Here is an 18,775-nt window from a genome sequence, read left to right on the forward strand (position 1 = left end):
GGCCTCCAGCTTGGGACTCCCACTGCCTGGGTCCTGTAAGCAACATGTAAATATGCAACATCCACTACCCAGGACTTTGCTTCTACATATACTTCAAGATCAGTAATTCAAGTTAACAGATACTGAGTACCTACTGGGTGCCAGACACTGTTGTGGGTGCCTGGGGATCATGGGTGAGCAAAATATGCACATTGCTACCCTCATAGAGTTTACATTATAGTGAGGGGTAGCAGGGAAGACAATAAAACAAATAAATTGGACAGTATGTTAGCGGGTAATCAATTCTATGGGGAAAAAGGACCAAAGGGGACAGCTGGCATGGGGGTGGGCTGATTGGGTGTACTAGTAAATGAGGTATGAAGATGGGTTTCAATGGGGTGGTTAGATTTACATAAAAACTGTAGAGGTGAGGGAGCTAGTCAAGCAGATATATAGGGAAAGGGCCTTAAAGGAAGAGGGAGCAGCTTAGAGCGGGTGCCCTACTGTGCCCAGCATGTTCAAGGACAGGAAGGCAGGAGCGGTTATGGCTGACTGCGTGGGAGGAGAGAAGGCAGAGAGGTAGAAGGGGTCGCACCAGGGAGGGCCTTGCAGGCTGCTGTCAGGACTTGGGCTTTTACTCTGAGTGGTATGGGGAGCCACTGCAGAGTTTCTCACGGAAGAGAGACTTACATGTTCTAAAGAGGACTGGCTTGGCTGTCATGTTGAAACAGCCCAGAGGGGACTCAGGGTAGAAGCAGGCAGACCCATCAGGAAGCCTCGTGCAGCTATTCAGGGAAGGAGAGATGGAAGCAATGGATAGTGGTCGGATTATGAAGAGAGGAGGAGTTTCACTCATCAGCCACTTAGACCTTGCCCTTCTCCACCCAGCCATCCACCCATCCACCCACCCACCCACCCATCCAACCATCCACCCACCCACCCATCCATCCACCCATCCACGCACCCATCCACCCATCCACCCATCCATCCATCCATCCACCCAACAATTACTTATTGGAAGCCTACTTTGTGTAAGGCACTGTTCTCAGCTCTGAGAAGACAAGTGTGAACTAGACTGGCAAGCTGTTCTATGGAACTTACTAGACAGTAAATACATTCATAAGCATGGTAATGGTCTACAATAGGAACGGCTGTAAAGGAATCAACAGTGTGATCTCAGGAAAAGTGCCGGAGTGGAAGCTAGAAAAGGCTTCAGAGGAAGTGACATTTGAAACAAGACCAGAAGAGAAGGAGTCTACTGTGCTGAAAGTCAGGAGAAAAGCATTGAGGGGAAAGGGAAGTTGCTTTGCGTCTCTGAATTGCAGATGGAAGACCAGTGTTGTTGAAACACAGGGAGCTGGAGAAAGACGGCAGCAGTGGCTAGCTCTTCCCCCACGACCAACACAACACCTGGCCCTCTTCCTACACTCAGGGTCCAGATGGCTTTTTTTCTGGTTTCATGTTACACAACATGGTCTGATAACCATAGCATTGATTTATCCAAAAGTCTAAACAGAAACTAGCAGGTGAATATTCTGTTCCAGACAGTAGTTGTTACTGTTATTAGCAAGAACCAGAAGCTGAGGAAATACAGTTAAGGGGAGATCAAACACACAGCAGTTATGTTTGGACCTGATCCCCAATCAAAATCTATCTTATTCAGAGTCCCATTTTTTTTTTTTTTTTGCGGGCCTCTCACTGTGGTGGCCTCTCTCGTTGCGGAGCACAGGCTCCGGACGCGCAGGCTCAGCGGCCATGGCTCACAGGCCCAGCCACTCCGCGGCATGTGGGATCTTCCCGGACGGGGGCACGAACCCGTGTCCCCTGCATCGGCAGGCGGACTGTCAACCACTGCGCCACCAGGGAAGCCCCCAGAATCCCATTTTTAAAATCCACTATGTACCATGTTACTTCTTAGATGGGGAAAGAAGAAAAAAATACTTAGGACAACTGTAGTAGTTGGTTCCCTCATAGACTTTATTCTGTGTGAACACTGCTGATTCACTGGTTATGTTTGGTAAATCTGCATCTTAATGATTGGCAATTTTTTATTCTCTCTCCTCTGTGATTCCCATGAAGCTGACCATGTATCTGCTCTGACTGCCTGTCTCTATTGAAATTATAATTTTAAAGTTGTTTCTTATTTATTTATTTACTTACTTACTCACTCACTTATTTATTTATTTATTTATTTATTTATTTATTTTAAAGCAACTCCAAGTCAGGAATATTTTGAAGAACTCATTAGTGAGGAAAACCAATCAAAACATAAGACATTTTCTAAATGTTTATCCTAGTATAATACACCAGAGGGTGGTCATGATTAAATGTTTACAATTAAATTGCCTGGAAACTAGAGAACTGTCTACTGAAATGGGTATTTCAAAGCACACGTGAAGTTTGCCAGAGGAAGAGGTGATCACAGTATTAGATTCTGCAGCCTTAGTGCTAGAATATAATAAATGTGTGTGTATGTATGGCTTTCATTTTTGGTTTCTAATTATGTGATCACTGGTTTCCAATTATAAATGTTCCATTAGTATAATGAAAGATGGGCTGTTTCCTTTAGTTCTGAGACTAGGTCAGATCTTCATTGACCTCTTGTAGGAGGCTGTCATCTTTCCCTCTAGGGAGTTGGTAAAAGTATTCTCTGGTGTTATTCTGACGATTAAAGGTGAATGTCTTTGTTTGGCCTTGTTAATCTCTTTCCAGGCCATTTTACCCCAATTAATGTGCTAAATGTTTTATTCATGGCCATTACTATTGGATACTTTTCCCATGGTGCTTTTTCTTAAAACCGTATCTTCTTTGGGAAATCAGAATGTGATGAATCATTGTGACTGTTTTGGTCACAAAAATACACCTTTAGTCTGGTCATTTCCCACCTTGATTCTATCCTAATGATCATTGTAATGATTATTTATTTATTTGTATTTATTTTAATTTTTAATTGAAGTATAGCTGACTTACAACATTGTATTAGTTTCAGGTGTACAATATAGTAATTTGATATTTTTAGAGTTCACTTCATACAAAGTTACGATAAAACATTGACTGTATTCCATGTGCTGTACATTATATCCTTGTAAGTTATTTATTTTATACCTAGTTGCTTGTACCTTTTAATCCCCTTCACCTGTTTTTCCCCTTCCCCAACCCCACTCTGCCCTGGTAAACACTATTTTGTTCTCCGTATCTTTGAGTTTGTTTCTGTTCTATATGTTTGTTTGTTTTACTTTTTAGATTCCACATGTATGTGAAAACATACAGTATTTGTCCTTCTCTGTCTGATTTATTGCACTAAGCATAATACCCTCCAGATCCACCCATATTGTTGCAATGGCAAAATTTTATTCTTTATGGCTGAGGAATATTCCACTGTGTATATATGGCACATCTTTATCCATTCGTCCACTGGTGGGCACTTACTTGTTTTCCATATCTTGGCTATTGTAAATAATACTGCTATGAACACGGACATTCATGTATCTTTTCCAATTAATGTTTTCATTTTCTTTGGATAAATACCGAGGAGTGGAACTGCTAGATTGTATGACAGTTTTATTTTTAATTTTTGTTTTCCATACTGACTGTACAAATTTACATTTCCAGACACAACCTCACCAACACTTGCTATTTCTTGCCTTTTTGATGCTAGCCGTTCTGACAGGTGTGGGTGATATTGTAGTTTTGATTTGCATTTCCCTGATGATTAGCGATGTTGAGCATCTTTTCATGTTCCTGTTGGCTGCCTGTATGTCTTCTTTGAAAAAATGCCTATTTTGGTCCTCTGCTTATTTTTTTAATTGGATTGCTTTTTTGATATTGAGTTGTATGAATTTTTAAAAATATATTTTGAATATTAACCCCTTATCAGACATAATGTTTGCAAATATCTTCTCCCATTTAGTAGGTTGCCTTTTCATTTTGTTCATGGTTTCCTTTGATGTTCAAAAGCTTTTAAATTTGATTAGATCCCCTTTGTTTATTTTTGCTCTTTTTTTTTTTTTTTTTTTTTTTTTTTGCTTTACGCGGGCCTCTCACTGTTGTGGCCTCTCCCGTTGCAGAGCACAGGCTCCGGACACGCAGGCTCAGTGGCCATGGCTCACGGGCCCAGCCGCTCCACGGCACGTGGGATCTTCCCGGACCGGGGCACGAACTCGTGTCCCCTGCATCGGCAGGTGGACTCTCAACCACTGCGCCACCAGGGAAGCCCTATTTTTGCTTTTGATTCCCTTGCCTGAGGAGGAGACAGATGCAAAAAAAATACTGCTGAGACTGATGTCAAAGAGTGTACGGTTAATGTCTTCTTCTATGGGTTTTCTACTAGCAGAACGTACATTTAGGTCTTTAATCAATGTTGAGTTTAGTTTTGTATATGGTGTAAGAAAGTGGTCCAGTTTAATTCTTTTGCGTGTAGTTGTCTGGTTTTCCCAACACTGTTTATTGAAGAGACTATCTTTTCCCCATTGTATATTCTTGCCTCCTTTATCATAAATTAATTGACCATATAAGCATGGGTTTATTTCTAGGCTCTCTATTCTGTCTGAAATTAGGGAGCATGATATCTCCAGCTTTGTTCTTTTTTCTCAAGAATATTTTGACTATTCAGGGTCTCATGTATTTCTATACACATTCTAAAATTATTTGTTCTGGTTCTATGAATAATGCCATTGGTATTTTGATAATGATTGCATTATATCTGTAGATTGCTTTGGGTAGTATGGATATTATAACAATATTAATTATTACAATCCATTTCCTTGAGCCATTTTCAACTTCTTTCTTTCTGGGAAGTCCAAGACCAAGGTGATGGCCTCTTTGCTTCCTTGTGAGAGCTTTGTTCCTGGCTTGCAGATGGTCACCTCACTGCGTCCTCACATGGTCCTTCCACTGTGGTGTGGGGAGAGAGTGCTCTGGTGTCTCTTCTTCTTATAAGTGGCTCCGATCTTATTGGATTAAAGCCCAACTCTTATGATCTCATTTAACCTTAATTACTGCCATAAAGACCCCATCTCCAAACACTGTCACCTTGAGGTGACTCAAATATGAATTTTGAGGGGACACACCTGAAAGAAAATAAGGGTTATTTCTGGTCTTTTGTTCATAAATTTCAAGCAAGGGCTCTGGCCCAGGATCCATCAATGGAAAGGTACCATTATTGGTCCCCTTTGTTTTGGGGCCCACTCCTTGCCAACCAATGGCTTCTTCTATTTAAGGAGCTAATGCTCTGAAGAATTTCTCACAGATTAAACCCACGATAAACATTGGATTGTAGATTTAATACTATATGCACTTGATGTGTTCAATCAAGTGCAGGTATGCACTTTAATCAAGGAGGTAAACATATTAAGGATATGGTTCTTTTTTTCAAGAGTAACAAATGATGGAAAATATCTTGGTAGAAGAGAAAAACTAGTTAATTCTAGAAATGCGGAATAAATCTTCTGCTCAAGATTTTAGTGCAGGAGAAAGAGAAATTCTGAAATGTATGGGATCTGAAATTTGTCATATTTTGGCATCCAAAGATCCATTGCAGCATTTCTTGACTTTTTGATGGGGCTCTACCGAGGGCAGGAGGAGGTATGATTGGAGAAATTCAGAAGATTTAGGCAATAGGCATTTAAGATGGAGCAGTGTGGAGACAGAATGGCTAGTGAGGAGGATATTATAATAGACTAAGCAAGATTTAAAATACTGAGGGAAGTGAATTGTCACCTTGGGTGAGAGGAAGGTAAGGGTGGCAGGAGGTGTCAGGAAAGACGTTAACAGTAACCTAATGTCTTATGTGTTGTGTGAGAAGCAGAATAACTGCCCTGAAGAGAGCAGAATTAAGAGAAGTACAGGTAAATGTGTAAAGAGGGTCAGCTACATCATTCCTAGCTTTCCACCTTCAATACTCAGAGGGGGAAAAAGAAGTTGCCAGAGGAGGTGGTCTAGGACTGGAAGTTATAACTTAACAGTTGCAGCATTTTCCTTCAGGAAGGGGACCCACCCTCCAAGGCCCTTGAATGTAAGAATACGGGGAGGGTAGATCAAAGAGGAGCTGCTCGCAGACAGGAGGGGTGATGCTGTGTTACTTACGCTGAAGGTCACACCAGCTTGGGAGCCAGTCGGGGTCACATGTACACTCGTGTCCAAATAACCCCGTTTCTGAGCTCCATGTGCCCACCTGGGGGCTCTGCCACCCTTCAAGGTGTCCTAGTTCATTTCTATGAGTCATCAGCACATCACATATGGCCAGGAACATGATTTTCCGTGTTCTTCCCTTTTCTCCTTCTTGTCCAGCTGCTGCGCCAACGCCACGTCCAGGCACTGCTCTGCCCGGGGCAGCCCTGTGTTGTATGGAGAAATGGGGAGCGCTTCTCCCATCATGTATTCATTCAACAAACATTGAAATGCCGTCTATGCACCTGGCAGGCTTCTAGGCCCTGGGTTATATACCTCCATGAACGAGACAGACAAAATCCCCGCTCTCAGTGAGTTATACCCCGAGCCGCTTCCCCAGCGAGGCCTTGAGTCTGGCAAAATTTCTCGTGACGACGACCGTCCCGGCTTTAGGCTCCTGTTAGCACCTCTCCAACAAAACCCTCACGTGCCACAAAAAGAAGCAACTGTTTTTAAGCACACCCCACCCCACCCATATTTAGAGAGCGATCATTTCTTTCTGTTGATGGAACAAAAGCATTCAAGGCTGTAACTCCGCCTGCGGCACTGACAGCCCTTCCCACGACTCTGGAGCCTCACCCTTGACCTTGAAGAGTCACGTGACCCACCCGGGTCTTCCCAGAAGAAGGTAAGAGCCTGCCCTGAAGGAGTGCCGAAATCCTCACCTCTTCCAAAGCAAACCAGCCCCACTTTTGACACGACAGGAGTTTGGGCCTTTGGTACAGGCCTCAAGATGTCAGTGTTCTCAGGACCCTGTTTCCGTGAGACGCAGGCCCAGGGAAAGAGCGGTGCGCTCCCCGCCCTTCGCCGGCTCCGCGGGGGCCGCTCTCTACAGCGGCCTGCGAGCGGGAATCGGCTCTTCCCTGAAGGCCGCGGAAGGTCAGCTTTTCCCTTTTATATCGTTTTTTTGGGCGTCATTGCCTTCTCCCAGGGCACCCTGTGATAAAAGGCTAGGACCCAGGGCTTCCCTGGTGGCGCAGTGGTTGGGAGTCCGCCTGCCAATGCAGGGGACACGGGTTCTAGGACCCAGGGCTTCCCTGGTGGCGCAGTGGTTGGGAGTCCGCCTGCCAATGCAGGGGACATGGGTTCGTGCCCCGGTCCGGGAGGATCCCACGTGCCGCGGAGCGGCTGGGCCCGTGAGCCATGGCCGCTGAGCCTGCGCGTCCGGAGCCTGTGCTCCGCAACGGGAGAGGCCACAGCAGTGAGAGGCCCGCGTATCGCAAAAAGCAAACAAACAAAAAAAACCCGCTAGGACCCAAAGGACAGGATACTTTTATGGTAGGACACGGTTTTCCTGGAAGGGGCAAACAAGGGAAATAAGGGCTTCACTTAAAACGGCTCAACTGGAAACGAATACTCACACATCCATCCAGACTCGGTAGTGATTTGACACAGCGTTTCCATTGCCTGTTCTGTACCCCGTCGGGGCGTTGGGAGGCGCTGCAAGCGGGCCACGTCACCACTAGGGGGCAGTGTTGTATAGAGACAGAAAAACTTCGCCTCCATCCTATTACCAAAGAATTAAATATGTCAATAAACCTGAATTTAACATATCAGGCTTTTGCCCGACAGAAGTTATCTCCTCTGAACTCCTGCAGCACTGCTTACACGAACCCCTAACAGCAAGCCTGCTTCGCATTTGTTACTTCCTCCATTCAATTGTAAAGTTCCTTGAAGTCGACTGATGCTTCTTTAGCCTATGACATAATATTTGCTGAATAAGTGAATATTTTATGAGTACCCTCTGAATATATGCTAAGTTTTTAATGGTTGAGGACATTTTTATAAAAATACAATTTCGATGTTTAATGTGCAGTAGAAAGCATTAAATAAGGGAGACAAAGCTAAGCCGACATTGGTTCATATAACGACGAACATACGGCTCTTTGTTAAGTGTTGCCACCTCTGTTAGGTCGCTCGATCCTCATAATAACCCTGTGGAGTGAGTTGAATACTGAGTCCAGGTGGCCCCGAGGAACCACAGCCCCCAGAGACTGAGCTTGTTCTTGAATGGGGAGGTCAGGCTGATGACACCCTCGCTCTTCAGTCAGTGTGCATTCCTTCTTTTCCTGAGCACTCTGGCGCAGAGGAAGTTCCCAGAGGGAAGACACAGTGTCTCTGGCTACTCAGGCAGGCGGGGGCAGGAGGCCCAAGTTGAAACATTGGTAGAGATATGAAAAAATAATGAATAAGATATCACAATGTTAACGGTGGTTAGTTTTCTCCAGTGGTGAGATTTGGGATGATTTTTTTTTACTTTTCTCTTTATCTCTTTCTGCATTGTCTAACTGTGTTCACATTGACTACTTGTTACTTTGAAAATAAAAATGGCTCTTACCATTTTGAAAAAAAATATGAATAGAAAGGAGACGATGTTGGGCCCGAACCGTGTGGAACAGGTGGACAGGTTACATGCGACACTGAGGGTGAGGACTGGAGCGAGGGCGCGTGCAGGCCGCCGGGGCCAGCTGCGGTGGAGGGGGTTCTCCTGGACACAGTAGGTTGGACACAGGTCAGGCCAGAGTCAGGAGAGAGGGAGGCACGTGAGCCCACGGAGCCCGTCTGCTGCTGCCTCTAGTGCCTGACTGTGAGAGTCCGTCCACGTGGACACTAGGAAAGGCTTCATAAGTCTCTGTTGGCCACCCGGCTGAAGGGAAGACTCGCCATCATGCCCACACGCCTTATCTGTCCTTAATATCCACGTGTCATCTTGACTGGGCCTTTATCAGGCCTTTCACTGAGGTGTTATTATCTGCTGATAGCACGCCTCATTGTCACTGCTGTCATATCATGCCACGGAGGCCGATTCTGACCGGTTGTCTTATTGAGTTTGGGAGACAGAAACAGTGAAACCAACAGACAGCCCGACACTTTTCACCACTGGTGACCTGGCAGCTCCTAGGACCTTCCAGGCTGCCACGCATGAGGGGAGCACTGTTGGCGGAACGGTGTCCGGCCCCGAAAGCTAAGGGCGAGCCAAGATTTCTTGTTTTGTTTTGTTCTGATGACGAGGCCTTAACATCTGAGGGAGAGCACTTTACTGTACTCTCCAGCTCTTTTTGGAAGTGACAGGTCCCATCTTCTTAGGCCAACTTCAACATGCCTTTCTTCTTATTTTAAGAATTAAAAAAACTGGGGGACAGGAATACTATCCATGTATTTAAAAAACTTCTATTTGGAAAATTTTCAGACACAAAGAAAAATAGAAAAAAGTGCAATCAATACTTGTATACTTGCCATCTATATCTGACAATTGTTATCTTGCTGCATATACTTCATGTATATATTTTTTTACTAAATCATTTAAAATTGTAGAGTATATGACATTTCACACCAAAATGCTTCACAGTATCATGCTACATAACATAGTAGCAAATTCACTCCTAACGAATGAAATATTATTTCCTATTATACTGGCTGTGTTCGTTTGTCTCAACCCCCAAATGTCTCTTATATCATTTTATATATCACAAAATATAGAAGTATAGATTTTATATAGTTGATGGTAACTGGTGTGTATATATGCTCAATTCTATGTTATCCAAACAAAGCTATTTGTAAGTCTTGTGCTTTGCATTCTCAAATGTGCTCGTAAAAATAACTTCCTAGAATTTCCTTCAACGTTTCCTGCTTAAAACAAAGAAAAACAAACAAATGAACAGAGTAATATAAATAATATAATATAATTGAATGTAAATTAAGACTGAATTGACAATATTTGGGTATTGAATAATTTATTTCCACATAGTGGACTCTGTCTTAGTTGGAGCATCGTTGAATTCTTTCCCTTTTCTCCTACCAATATGTGCAAAATATATCAGGTTCTCTTTCTTTCCAAATGGTTGAGCTGTCCCTAGGGATTTTATTTGATTTTTCTTTTTTAAAAAAATACATTTTTAAAATTAATTAATTAATTTATTTTTGGCTGCTTTGGGTCTTCATTGCTGCGTGCGGGATTTCTCTAGTTGCGGCGAGCGGGGGCTACTCTTTGTTGCTGTGTGTGGGCTTCTCATTGTGGTGGCTTCTCTTGTTGCAGAGCACAGGCTCTAGGTGTGCAGGCTGCAGTAGTTGTGGCACACGGGCTCCGTAGTTGTGGCTCATGGGCTCTAGAGCGCAGGCTTGGTAGTTGTGGTGCACGGGCTTAGTTGCTCTGCGGCATGTGGGATCTTCCCTGACCAGGTCTCGAACCCGTGTCCCCTGCACTGGCAGGCGGATTCTTAACCACTGCGCCATCAGGGAAGTCCCTATTTGATTTTTCTTGTGACATTGTTCTGAGGAATACTCATTACTCCAGGCTCTCACTTGAATCTCTTATTCAAGAAAAAGTTGGTCAGCTTGATCAATACTGAGCGAGAGATGTCCAGAGGAGAAAGGGATGAGATTCCAGATGCTCGTCCGCTTTGCTAGGTGGGCAAACCAATATGAAACCAGCCCTCCACCTTCAGAGGGGAGGACAGGCAGGCCCAGAATGGTCCACCAAGTGGGCATTCCTTTCACACTGGGCTGCTTGCCTTTTTTTCTCTGCTCATGTGTGTTGGAGGGATGGACAAGCCTGACAGCCAGGTATTCGTGGGTTTAGGTGTACGAGAACCTCTCCCACTGCTAGTTGGCTGTCTTTGCATTTTCTTTTCCTTTGGAGACCACGAAGTGTGAGAGAAAATAAGCCTCCAAGTTTACTAGTTTGAAATTCTGGTTATGAGTGTCTTTGTCTTAGTGGAGTTGATTTTGGCCTTGTCAAAAAAATAACCTGGGGTTGGCCAGAAGTCCTGGTCCCTTTTCACAAAAACCATGACTTCTCCCTTGAAATAGTTCATCCTGGGGGAAGAGGTACATGACGCTCAAGTGGGATTTACTCACAAGGAGAGTAACGGGGGCTGAGGGTCTGGAGGTGACCGTGGAAAGCAGGCTCTGTGAACTCAGGTCAGTTAAGGTGGTTTAATCAAGTAGGTGACAGGAGGGCCAGTCTTGAAGGGGTGTGTGGTGGTCCTTACTTATGCCCACCAGTCCTGTGACACTCCTCCTGTCAAGAGGCGGAATCTCTGTTCCCTCTCCTTGACCCGGAGTGGTCTTGTGGCCGCCTTGAGGAATGCATATAGCTGAGGTGATGCTCTGTGACTTCCCAGGCTGGGGTGGGAAGTCACACAGCATCTGACACTTTCTCTAGGGACACTCGTTCATGGAGCCTCAGCTGCCCTGTAAACGGCTCACCAGAGGTCAGCACGGGGTGGGGGCCGTCCCAGAGAGGAAGAGAGAGAAGGGTCCAGGGAGCCCCAGCTGTTGGGCTGCTCCAGCCCAGGTGCAGAGATGAGTGGAGAAGCTTCAGGATGACCGCAGCCCAGCCACTGCCCACCTGCAGCCACATAGGGACTACAGTCACAGAGCAAAGGAAATGAATATTATTGTTCTGAGCCATGATTTGGGGTAACTTTTTACACATCAATAGACAATTGGAACAAGGTACTAAAACACTGCTGAACACATTGAAAGAATGATGCTGCTACACTTAAGTTCCCTCATGAAAATTCCGATGAAATGTGCATTGATTTGCCTCCACTGAAGTGAACGGTGATTCGTTTAAAAGCACTTCAGTTCAGCACGTGTCCATCTCTGCTGTGTATCTGTGTGAAAAGCAATGGAATAAATCCCATCTCCTTTTACCAGGACGGGCCTGGGGAGGTTGGGACGGAAGGAGGGGAAAATAACTTTCCCTCCACCCTTCTGAGACCCCTGTAAGAAAAGACAGGTTAACAGAGAAAAACAAGCAGCAGTTTATTAGTGTGTAGACCTCATGTGTGCATGGGAGACCCCTGGGGGAAAATGAGTGACTCCTGGTGGTGGTTTAGAGATCAGGACTAAACACCATCTTACTAGGGAAAGAGGAGGGATGCAGGCCTCTTAGAAGAGGGCAAATGATTCTTAGGGGAGATGAATGGGCCCTTAGAAGAACAGGTAGTGGTGTGATGGTTGGTGACAAGAGTTTGTCTCGATGTGCTATGACTTTCAGTCCCCTTTCCTGTGATAAGCATCAGTCTTCCCAGGTTGAGGAAACTCCCGTGAGGGGATTTAGGGCATTTGAGTTCCTTCTGGAGGATCTATCTTTAGACACACGAGGGGAGTTCACAGAAAGCCTCTTCCTGCATTTGTGGTTTTTCAAGTGTCTACGGTTCAAAACAGTTAATATATCAGAGCAGCATATGTTGGGGTGCATGTCCTCAACTCCTACTGCCATGCTTTGGGGTGGCAGACTCTGCTCCCTTCAGAACCATGAGGTAGAAGAGGCTGACTTCTGGGCAAAGCTTTGCTCCCTGATACAAAGGTGCAGGAGGATAAGGGCTTCCCTCCAGCCTCTGGGTGTGACGAGGTGGTGCCTGGCGCCTACCTGGCAACCCCAAGATGACAGAAACCAACTCCCGCCCTGGCGGAGGGGACAGGCAGGAAACCACTGGCTCCTTCTTCACTTGGCTGCTGAATTCACCAACCTGGAACTGCGGGCCGCTGGGCTTCTTGTTAGATAATCAGTGTCCTTAATGCTTAAACCTCTTTTAGCAAGATTTCCAATTATTTGTAGCCAAAACCATAATTGATGCAGTTGACATTTGTGGCTTCTAAGGAATGAGTGATTTAAAAATTGCTTTCTAAATTTAAAATCCTTTAGTGTATCTCCCAAGAGGTCGCCTTGTTCCAAAAGTCACAAAAGAAAGCTGAAGGGAGAACTAGCACTTAATAAAAGCAGGGCCTATTTTGCTGTTTTTTCCCTCTCAGGATACTGACTCTGCTTTAGCAAGTCAAAGCAAATTAGTAATAAATCTATTTTTGTTCCTTCAGTTTCTGCAGATTTTCTTGTGCAGAAAATAATTTGAAATCCAAAAGTGAAGTATGAAATGCTATGTCAGATTGTTACTTTTAGGATTTTGTAGTCAAAAGCTGTCAGGGGCTGAAATCAAGTCCTTCCCTGTCTGATTTTAGCATTCGAGGATAGCCAGCTGTTGCACGCTGAATTGTGTCGCCCTCAATTCATATGTTGAAGCTCTAACCCCGGGCTCCTTAGAATGTGGCTGTATTTTGGGAATAGAGCCTTCAAGAGCTTATTAAGTTAAAGTTGGGGTAGTTAGGGTGAACCCTAATCTAATATGACTGGTGTCCTTATAAGAAGAGGAGATCGGGACACAGACACACACAGAGAATGACCACGTGGCCACACAGTGAGGAGGCAGCCATCTGCAAGCCAGGGAGAGAGGCCTCAGGAGAAATCAGACTTGTCTACGCTTTGATCTCGGGCTTCCAGCCTCTAGAACTGTGAGGAAATAACTTTCTGTTATTTCAGTCACCTAGGCTGTGGTATTTTTTTTTTTTTTTTTTTTTTTTTTTGCGGTACACAGGACTCTCACTGTTGTGACCTCTCCCGTTGCGGAGCACAGGCTCCAGGTGCGCAGGTTCAGCGGCCATGGCTCACGGGCCCAGCCGCTCCGTGGCATGTGGGATCTTCCCAGACCGGGGCACGAACCCGCGTCCCCTGCATCGGCAGGCGGACTCTCAACCACTGCGCCACCAGGGAAGCCCGGCTGTGGTATTTTGTTATGAAAGCCCCAGCAAACTAATACGACTGATATGTGACATTTGACTTATGGTAATTGGGTTATAGTTTCTTTATCCCTTCTTTTCATTACTCATAAAAGGAGGGGTGAAAACATTGCAACTTGAGACATTTCCAAATGAGTTAAAACACCATATACCATGTACCATATATACCATGGTATATCCAGTGCCACTTGTTTCGAAGGGCATACTTTTTTTATTAATAGGTAATCAGTTTCATCTCACCTGCACTGTATGTCAAATAGATGTCTACAGAGTATGGTTTGAAGGTGGCATCATATTATTAGGCTGCCAGGTTTGCCCACAGGTCTCAATCTAATTTGGGAAAGAATAAGAGACTTGGAAAAGCGGAGAGTGTGCTGAGAGAGGGACTTTTCATGGAAGATTTTGGAGCCACTTCTTGGATAATGAGGTCTTTGTGAAGGAGAAGAGACAATAAAGTCTGAGTCATTGATTTTTTTTTTTTTTGGCTGCATTGGGTCTTTGTTGCTGCATGCGGGCTTTCTCTAGTTGCGGCGAGCAGGGGCTACTCTTCGTTGCGGTGCGCGGGCTTCTCATTGCAGTGGCTTCTCTTTGTTGTGGAGCATGAGCTCTAGGCACGCGGACTTCAGTAGTTGTGCCCCTGGGGCTCTAGGCACGTGGGCTCAGTAGTTGTGGCTTGCGGGCTCTAGAGCACAGGCTCAGTAGTTGTGGCACACGGGCTTAGTTGCTCCGCGGCATGTAGGATTTTCCTGGACCAGCGCTTGAACCCGTGTCTCCTGCATTGGCAGGTGGATTCTTAACCACTGTGCCACCAGGGAAGTCCCTGAATCACTGATTTTAGACTGTGCATAACTGTGAGACAAAGATGTTAGAAATATTGCTAGCGCTTTACATTTACTAGTGAATAAGGAAACACTCGAAAGATTTTATTTTTGCTCTGTGTTCCCAGAAGATAAATTAGTTTCCTAAAAAATATGATCCAAGATCTGTTGGACTGACTCCTTTTTAAGGTTGTTTGGAGGCAAATTTGTTTCCTTTGTATAATAATTCATGTGATTAGTCTTTGGCCTAATTATACATTCAGTTCTCAAAACAGTTAGTCCTTAAGCAAATGGCAATGCTGTTTTCTATTTAATGTCCTAAAAAAAGAAAAATAATGGAAATGTCCTTGCTAGTTTTTGTTATTACATTGCAATTAATGGAAATATGTAGTTATTCCTCTCCCCCCCCACCCCCGCACCAGGTCATTCTGATGCTATGGAAATTACCCAGGATGCTTTCTAATAAAATAAAAATAATAGATCAACAATCTTATCTAGGTTTTCTCAGGTCTATCTTGTAAAATTAGCCATCAGGAAATATTTGCCAAAATAGAACATGAGTGTATACAACAAAATGTCATTTTTGAGCTTGGTTCCCAGGAAAAGATATACAGAAAGCTGAAAATTTTTTGTATTTTCTTGCCCAGTTTTCAGTGACATTCTTGGAAATGAAAGCCTGAATTTATAAAAAGAAAGCCAATTCTCTTTGATATATTGACATGCAAATTTGGGAAAGGCCTTCAATGGCTACCAGATAACTGGAAGAGGCAACTGTAATTTTTTTTTTTTTGTGGCCTCCTTGCTGTGTTGGGAGTGCAGAGTCTCAATCACTGGACCAACAGGGAAGTCCCTCAGTTCTGTTTTGTTACAAAGAATGTAGCCAATTTATTAGCAAATGTGCCTGATTATAATAAATTAATAATTAGAAAATATATATAAGAAGAACTTTTTTTCAAAAAAAGGGAACAAACTGTTTTTTAAAAAAATATTTATTTATTTATTATTTATTTATTTAGGCCGCGTGGGTCTTAGTTGCGGCATGCATGCAGAATCTACAGAATCTAGTTCCCTGACCAGGGGTCGAACCCGGGCACCCTGCACTGGGAGCGCAGAGTCTTGCCCACTGGACCACCAGGGAAGTCCCAAGAAGAACTTTTTATTTGGAGAGTTTTGGCACTATCTTGTACAGGAATACAAATTTTAACCTTTGCAAATGCAGTAAGAATTCACACACAAAGTTGCAGTTGATAGAGGCAGAACCAGTCAGCTGTATTTGACAACCAACCTGCCATGGAAGCTTTAAGGAAGGCCTATGAGGTGGAATTTAATGGAAAATAAAATATTTTTAAAGGAAAACACAACTCTGCAAAAGACATTTTTCTCATTTTATAAATACATTTTTAAGTGCTATTTGCTTTTGTGGAGCACTGTTCTACCAAATCCGCCTCTTTTTTTTAACTAGGTTACCAGGACTGTAAGGGAACATCTGCGTGAGGGGTGAGGGAGGGGAGAGGATTAGACTAAATTCTCTCTTTTGTGGCTCTAAGATTCTATGACCTCCTGACCAAGAGACCATGGCTGTAATAGCTAATATTTGTCTAGCACCTACTCTGTGCCAGGCACTGTCCTTAGAGCTTCATAAAGTAATCTGTGAAGCTTCAGGGTAATACTAGGTGAAAAAACAAATAGCTCCTAATCAGAGGAAAATTTTGACAATTAAATTGTAGAGTTCATGTTTTAACTAGAAAATGCATTATCTTGAAGACCCCAGTATTCTGAGGGATAAAGGGAATCTCATCTTTGGTTCAGGGACTACTGGTTATCCTATACTACCCATCCTTTCCATTACTAGCAGCTGGCTCACGACTTCTTGGAAAAAAAGACTACATTTCCCATCATCCCTTCCCGCTCGGCATGGCCATGTGACTAAGTTCTGGCCAGTGGAATCGATATGGCAGTATTGTGGGGTAACATGCAGTAACCTGCTTTGTGAGACTATGTATATGCTTTACTTAGATCATCAGATTGTACTGTTTTTGTTGCCTCTTTGGGAAGGGACTTTGGTACCGTGAAGTAACACACCATGCTAAATGATTCCTGGATGTCCCACAATCATGCAGTATGACAGTCAACCAGATTTTCTGTGCGCTTAACTTTTTTTTAAAGTCAAGCTATTAAATCAACGAACTGAAGTAAACAGGACATGAAGTAGTAAAATAGTAGATATTAGAAATGGAACGATCAATGAAGCCTGTGTTGACCCTTGAGTCACTGAGGAATTGACAGATCATGATGCTAAAGCCAAGGATTCTGGTTCTTACTGTGTAACAGCCCTGTTTATTTATGAACTTGGTTTTCTGGATTCCCAAGATCATCTACCACTTCCTTGGAAAGAACAAGTCACGTTTTACTATGTCTCACTGACATGCTCTGCATGTCTCCACCAATGCACTTGTTACTCAGTGTCATGGTTCACTCCCCTCTTTTCTCCATTGGATTATAAAGTCGTTAAAGTCATGGACCAGGTCTTTCATCTCTGTATTCCTAGATCCCAGCAAAGTGCATGACTTATGGCAAATATGCAATAAATTCTTTTTTTAAACATATTTTTCTCAGATCTGAGATTCAAAAAAATCTCCAACACCACACCACCATTATGATACAGAACACTTCCTTCACCCCCAAAAAGATCCATTTGCTCCTTTGCAGTCAATCCTCCACCCCTACCCCCAGCCCCTGGAAATCACTGTTCTGATTTCTGTCTCTATAGTTTGCTAGCTATACTGTCATATACATGAAATCATATGTAGTTTGTATCCCTTTGTGTCTGACTTTTTTTCACTGGGTCTAATCTAATGAGTTTGAGATCCATCCATGTTGCCAATTTCAGTAGTTTATTTGTTTTTGTATCTAAGTAATATCCCTTGTATGCATGGTCTAAATGTGTTTATCCACTAGATGATATTATAGTTGTTTTCAGTTTTTTACTGTTATGGGTAAGGCTGCTATAAACATTCACACATAGGTCTTTATATGGACCTATATTTTCATTTCTCTTGGCTAAATACATAGGATAGGGATTTCTGGGTCATACAGTAAGTGTGTGTTTATAATAATAAAATGCTAACTTTCCCCAAGGCAATTGTACCAATTTACATTTCTACTGGCAGTGTATGCAGTTTTCAGTTCACTAGGGCTTTGAAAATAAATATCATAACCATACTTGTACTAGATTTTCAGTTTTATAGTTGTAAGATATTACTAAGTTATGGAAAAAAAACCCCAACAGTGTGTCAAAGTAGATGGATAGATGTGCTGAGGTCTAGCTTTTTTGGTTGCCAGAGTAGAAAGAGATTGAATCAGACCGATTCCTCCCCAAATAATTCCTCCACTGTTTTAGTGAGCAATACTTGAAATTCCTTCTTTGCAGCGTCATGTTTCCTGCCAAATTTGTTCGAATTCAGAGTCCTCAGGAAGCTGATCTGACTGGATCTCTCCATCAGGGTTTATAGGATCATTTTCCAAAGGTCTAGCTAAGAGTGGGGTGGTGAGAACCCGTCCAAGAATGGAGAGTCTGAGTCCATGGAGGAGGCAAAGATGGGAAGTGGGATGCCACCATGAGGGAGAGACAGGACAAACCACCAACAGCCAGGCACGAAGGAGGCTGGGGCAGGAACGGGCAGTAGAACTGGGTTTGAGAACTAGCGGTGCCACTTTCTAGTCATGTGGCTTTAAGCAAATCATGTAGCCTGTAGCCTCCTATTTAAACATCAGATTTCTTTGTTTTCATCTGGGGTGCTGAGGAAATAACATTAGCTCCATCTGCACTGAATGACTGTTGCTGTGGACATGGCATGGAGATGCACGGGAACCCTAACCCTAAGTGCACTTTCTGCTTCATGAGTGTCTTTTATTTGGTCAGTTTTTTAAACTGCTTTCCCTCCGTTAATTCTCTTCTGTTGAACCTTCTTTTGACTTTTACCCCCTACCTACCATATCAGTGGTGTCTCCTCGCAGATTAATCTCTTTTCCTGCCCCTTTGAAACATCCTACACACTTTATAGTAGGCAGCTGGTGGCACTTTCATAAATTTCTTTCCACTCCAGCCCATCTCAGAGCCAGAAAACAAAACTGTGAGGTTTGAGATACCACTGGGCCATGCCCTTCAGTTTTGGGTTCTGTGATCCGTCAGAGAACACTCCAATTACATTTCAATCAACTTGCAGTGG

The sequence above is a fragment of the Hyperoodon ampullatus genome, assembly GCF_949752795.1.
Source record: "Hyperoodon ampullatus genome assembly, chromosome: 12".
Taxonomy (NCBI): domain Eukaryota; kingdom Metazoa; phylum Chordata; class Mammalia; order Artiodactyla; family Ziphiidae; genus Hyperoodon; species Hyperoodon ampullatus.